Genomic DNA, 6,807 nt, shown 5'->3' on the forward strand with positions numbered 1-6,807 from the left:
TGTGGCTCTTCTTTGGTTTCCATCGCTGCCTCGTGGAGACAGTTGGTCCCTTTTCCCTCACTCTGCTTCCTGGATATGATCTCGGAGATCTAATTCCTTAGAGCAGAGGTTTGCAGCCTTAAGTAACCCCTGGGCAGCACTAAAATAGCCTGAAGGAGGGGCCAGCTGGCAGAGCCTAAAGAATAAGTGCTGAGGGACGGGGGAAGGGCTCGTAGACAAAACGGGGGAGATAGAGGCTCTCCAGAAACTGTGGCCCTGTGACATGCTGTCTAGAAGACAGTTGTTGAAATCTCCCAATCTTGTTTATCCTTCACTAGGTGGAATCAAGAGTCCTCCCGCCTCAATTTTCCAATCCCCTGCCCTCGGCCCCAGCTTGAACAACGTTATAGGCTCTTCTAACTCTAAAGACGACCACAGAGCACCTCCTGGGAGTACCGCTTGATTTAGAGTTGGAAGGGGTCTTGGGAACTAGTCAGCACACCCCTTATTTTTCAGACGGGAAAACCCTGGGCTCTGTCACCCCTCAGCCCCAGATCCCAGGCTTGGGAAGCGAAGATTCCTGCCAGCCGTCCCTGCCGCCCCAACTTTCTCCTGTCACTCCCCGGACTAGACCCCCTTTCACTACGACCTCCAGACCCTAGGCCTCCTTATTTTAGGGCTTTAGGGTGGAACAAGGGCCGGTCCAGGCTCTCGAGCTTTTAAAAAGTGAAATGAAAGTATTAGGGGGAATGAGGAAGGGTCCGCTGTCTAGAAGACCCTTACCTAAAACCTCGGGGCGCGGAGGGAGGGGAGCGGGGCAGGAGGGGCGGGGCTCGGGGACAGGGCGCACCAATCAGATGCTGTGCTCGGCGTGCGCCGGGGTGGGGGGGGGGGGTGGAATGGGGAGTTCTGGTGACTCTGTCTACCGCGTTGGAGAGAGGATAGAGAAGGGGTGTTTTCTCATTCCAACCTACAGCGAGGCTTCATTTCGGATCTGTGCACTCCCACCTCTGACTTCTGGGTTTTGGGGGCCTCTGTAGTCCAGTTCAAGGTCCAAAGGGAATGAGCTAGGTAACCCCAGCCATCCTTTCAAACTTGGGGTTATGTGGAGGCCCCAGACCTTGCAAGAGAGTAGCGGCCTCCGGGTAACTAGGTAGCGAGCACCTCTACGGTGTGACTGGTGGCCCAGGCTGAGGCCAAGCCTTTCCCACTGCGCCCATCAGAAAGTCTCAGCCCGTTAACGGGGACCCAGGGCCTGCTCGGGGTGGGGGGGGGTGCGGGGGGATAGTAGTCAATAGCGTCACCTGTGCAAAAAGACCCGGACTGCTGCGCGTGGGGAGAGAGAGAGACAGAGGTACCACATGAAAAAAATATTAGATTAACCCCATTGCTGTTGGAAGCATGGTCAGAAGCCACTTTCCTGTCTTTTTTTTTTTTTTCAGTGATTTTTTTTTGTGTGTGTGTGTGTGTTAGTTTCTGCTTTATAACAAAGTGAATCAGTTATACATATACATATGTTCCCATATCTCTTCCCTCTTGCGTCTCCCTCTCCCGTCTTTTTTATCCCCTGGTGCCCCCAAGAGCAAAGATTAATTTAAATGCAAAGATGGAGTCCCTGTAAACTCACCTGTCCTCATTTACACCTTCCTTTTCTTTTGCAGTGCAGCAATTAAAAGTAAGTATAAAGCATGGTGATTTGGAGTTGCTTTGTGTGTGTCGGAATCACTGGTAAATTGTTGGCTGAGAGCAGTTCCTCCCCTTGCACTGTGAAAACACACTGAGTGCTTAAAGAGATTAGACCGAGAAATAATTTAATATCTTTTCTCTTAAAAAAAAAAAGAAGAAGAAGAAGAAGAAGCAGCCATTTTGGCTCCATTAATGAAGGTAAACTTTCTATAAATTTGGAACTATCTAGCCTTGAAGCTGTAAGCCAACCGTTTCTCAACGTCTAAGTTCCATTCCGACTATTCCATTAACTGTATGAAATTGAGAAGCTGCAAAACATTTTTGAGGCCAGAAATCTGTTAAATTGCACTGCACGTTCTTGAATTCCTACCAGCCAAGCATCTGGCAGTAAATCTACAAAGAAGTAAAATGTGGAATATTTTAATTTTTCAGAGTTAGTGGTATGAATTATCTGGATCTGATGGTCCATGATAATACAGTTAAAATTACTGGGCCAGTGAGTACCCCAAATCCATTACTGTTCCCACAGAAAAATCAACCAGAATCAGCAGGAAGAATAATGCTCCTTTTACTTTGACAGCAGTACTTGAATTAATACTAGAAATAAGATTGTAAACAAAAGGTGAAATATTACAGCCATAACCCTGCCCTTATCCTCACCCTGACATTGACTCTGCCCCTAGAGCTGTGAACTTGAACCTCACCTTTAATCTCACCCTGACTCTGACGCTTATCCACTCTCACTTGATCTTGATTCTGACCGTGACAAACACCCTTACCCTCCCACTGTCCCTGACTTTCACACTGACATTATCTCTCATTCTCTCACACTGATCCTGATGCTGAACTAGACCCTGAACTTTATCTGACCCTACTTTTCACCCTGACCCCGATTCTGACTTCTACTCTCACCCTGACTGACAGACATATCCTGTCCTAGACACTGACTCTGAAGTTGACTTTGACCCTGATACACATAAGTACCCTGCTCCTAAACCTGACTCTGACCCTCATGTCTGACTTATATTCTGACCCTTAACCTCACATAGTACATAACTCTGAGCCTCACCCTGACCCTGAAAGTTATAAGGACTCTCATCCTGACCCTCAGCCTGAGTCTGCCCTTGATGTGCTAATCCTGACTGATTCTTAACCTCACCCTGACCCTGAACTACTTACTCACACTGATCCTGACTATTACACTGGCATGACACTCAACCTGACACTGACCCCAATTGTGACTTCATTATGGCCCTGCCCTACTCTGACGTTGATCCTACCCTGACCCTCACCACAACCCCGATTTTCACATTTCACAATGCCATTGAATCTTACTTGACATTCACACTGAACTTGACTGTCACACTCATCCTCACCTGACCCTGACCTTGACCCTCAGTTTGACCTAAACACTGATTATAACCATCACTCTGACCCTGAAGTGTATACTCACTCTCACCTTGACTCTGACTCTCTCATTCTGACACCACCTCTATTCAATACCTCAATCTCACCTTTGTTACTCACTCTTACCTTGTGTCTGACTGTGACACTCACCCTGACTTTCATCCTGATACTCATTTAAACACTCTGTCTCATTCTCACCCTGACTCTGATTCTGTACCTGACCCTGACTCTCACTCCCACCTTTACCTTCAATTTCATCTTTACCCTGCCCCTGCCCCTAACATTGATGCTAACCCTACACCAGCACTCAACTTGACCCTCACCCTGGCCCTGCATCTCAGCCTCACCACGACTCTCATCATGACCATAAACTTGACCCTTACCTGACCCTGACCCTGACTCTTTTTTTTTTTTTAATTTATTTTTATTTTTTTGCGGTACGTGGGCCTCTAGCTGTTGTGGCTTCTCCCGTTGCGGAGCACAGGCTCCGGACGCGCAGGCTCAGCGGCCATGGCTCACGGGCCCAGCTGCTCCGCGGCATGTGGGATCTTCCCGGACCGGGGCACCATCCCGTGTCCCCTGCATCGGCAGGTGGACTCTCAACCACTGCGCCACCAGGGAAGCCCTGACCCTGACTCTTATACTCACTCTCCATTTACCCTGACTTGACCATTACCTTCTCCCTGAGCCTGACCTCACTCCTACTCTTCAATGACCCTTACACATACCTTCACTATGCCCTTGACACTGCCTTGAATCTGAAACTTATGCTTAACCTGAACCAGACTATCACCCTGACACGACCCTTCCCTCACCCTGGCCCGGGTTGGCACCGCACCCTCATCCTGACCCTGATCCCGGTACTGAAACTGACCTTGACCTCTTCCTGATCGTGACTCTGAACATTTGCCTCACACCCCTGACTGTTCTTCCTGACTCTGACACTAACCCCCATTCTGACCCTCACAATGACGCTCAATCTGACCTTGAGCATGACGCTTACCTTCATCGAGACCCAGAAATTAGCATTGGCCTCACCCTGAACCTGACACTGATTTTTACCTTTAAATTTACCTGATTCTGACCTCTCTCCCTTTGCCTCCTGACCAACTGTGGTGCTTCTCCATGTGGCCTGTGTGGCATGACGTGCCCCTCCTCTTGGGAGCTGTCACAAACTATCTTTTCAATGATAACTGTGCACTGACCTATTGGCCTCCCCATATTTAAAGAACAATAAAACCTACATTTTAAAACATGCTCATCCTCACCCTCTACATGACCATCTCCCCAAATAGATTCTGATGTCCTTGTTCCCCTGAGCCTTACCTGAAATTGACCCTCCGGCTGACTTTGACCTTACCCTGAGCCTGACCCTGGTGATCTTCCCACACTGAAAGCAGCCTGACCTTGATCCTGATTCTGAAGCTGACCCTGCCCCAGGCACTATTGTCGTATTAACTCTGAACTTTTACTGACCCTCACTCTGACCCTGACCCTGAACCTAGCCTTTACTTTTACCATAAGCCTGATGCTCACTCCATACTTATCCGGACCCTGGTCCTCACGCTGCCCTCAGCCCTGTCTATTCCTTGGTATGACCCTCACTCTGAGGCTGACCCTGAACTTAACACTTATCTTGCCGTTGACCCTGACATTGACCCTTGCCATAACCCTCATCTTGACCCTCACCCTGACCATAAATTTGATTTACTTACCCTCATGCTGAATCTGACCCTAGGGTGACTTTTGACTTAGATTCTCACCCTGACACCAAATGTGATACAGAGCTAATTCTGTCCCTGACACTGAGCATGACCTTCACCCTGAAGCTTACCCTAACTCTGACACTGATGCAATGTGGTCACCAATTTTGCTTATCATCATCACCCTAACCTGGAACCCGTCCCTCATGCTGACCTTGATCATCGCTCAACCTGACTCTGATATCAACCTCACCTTGGCCTACAACCTATCCTAATGCTAATCCCTCACTCTGACCCTTGCCCTCACTTCATTGCTAACCTCCACACTGACATTTAACCTGACTCTGACCTCATCCCAAAGTTCTCCTGAACCATGACCCTGAACCTCACTCTCACACCCATCTTGACCCTAATTCTCACCTTGACTCTCACCCTGACACTGTAACTGATGCTGAAGCTCATCCTCATTCTGACCTTTACTCGATCCTCACACTCAGCTTACCATGATCCTGATCATGACTCTCAACCTTAACCTAACTCTGACCATCACCCTGACTTTGACCTTACCCTCACCCTGTCCCTGTGACTCTCACCTTAACTCCCATCCTGACTCTGACCTTCCAGCTGACCCTGACCCTTGCACAGACTATGACTCTGAACCTAACATTGACGATGACTGGGATCCTGGTGCTCAGCCTGACTCTGGCCCTGGTGCTCACACAAATACGGATTCTGATTTTCACCCTCACAATGACTCTGAACTGGTCCCACACACTGTCTCTGACCCTGATCATGACCATCACACTGACCCGGGCCCTTATGATGTTGACAATCAACCTGACCCTGACTGTGACCCTGACCCTGATCCTGAACCAAACCCTCACTCTACAATGAATCTCATCGTTATCTTGACCTTCACTTAATGCTTACCCTGACCCTGAGACTCACAGCCACGCTAGTCTTGACCATGACCCTTACTTACCCTTAGCTCTGTTCTAACACTACCCAGACCCTGATAATCATCAAGACCAAGATATCCCTCAGCAGGTGAATGGATAAATAAACTATTATATCCATACAATGGAATATTGTTTGGTGGTTTAAAGAAAATGAGCTGTCAAACCATGAAAATACATGGCAGAACCTTAAATGTGTATTGCTAAGTGAAAGAAGCCAATCTGAAAAGGCTACATGCTGCATGCGTCTAATTATGTGACATTCTGGGAAAGGTAAAACTATAGAGACAGTAAAAAGGTCCGTGGAAGGACATGAGAGTCAAAGAGGGTTAACTAGATGAAGCACAGGGGATATTTTTTTAGCGTGATAAACCTATTCTGTATGCTACCGCTATGATGAAGACATTATGCATTCTTTGAAAATTCATAGAACTTTACAGCATGAAGAGTGAAACTTAAGTATGCAAATTTAAAGAAAAATAATTTGGCTATGTTTGAAGGATCCCAGGAGGGAATGCAGAATGTGACATGAGAGTCAAACTATTACAAATGTACAAGACAACCTCACTGTAGGGATGGGGGAATGAAATGTACTAACCTAAGTGACTTTGGAAAGGATGGAATTGATAAGGCTAAGCCAGAAATAACTGCACACAGACACTGTGCTCTAGCTGATAAAGGTATTTCTCACAGATGTACTAGTTAATAATTCTGATACTGCTGTACATACACATTAGAATTGAACAATGAAGTAAATAGACTGTGGATGATGGGAGCTGGGTTTCTCAATGTTGGAGTGGGAATTTAGGGATAAGCAAGGGGGAAAGTTAGAATAATCTATGTAGTGGCTTAGAGTTAGAAATATCAGCAGGGATAGACTTGTAGGAGTGGTATCAGCATATGGCCAGTGGGGTAAGTTGTTCCTCTTTTCCCTCCCGCTTTTTAAACAACTAATTAGACATCCATAACTGAACAAAAGTGTCTCTGCACATTACATCAAGGAAGCCAGGAGGTTTCTAGCCCACCTGTGTACCTGAAAATAAACAAACAGGACCTCAGTAAGGGCTGTAGATCCA

This window comes from Phocoena sinus, chromosome 15, assembly GCF_008692025.1.
Source record: "Phocoena sinus isolate mPhoSin1 chromosome 15, mPhoSin1.pri, whole genome shotgun sequence".
Lineage (NCBI taxonomy): Eukaryota > Metazoa > Chordata > Mammalia > Artiodactyla > Phocoenidae > Phocoena > Phocoena sinus.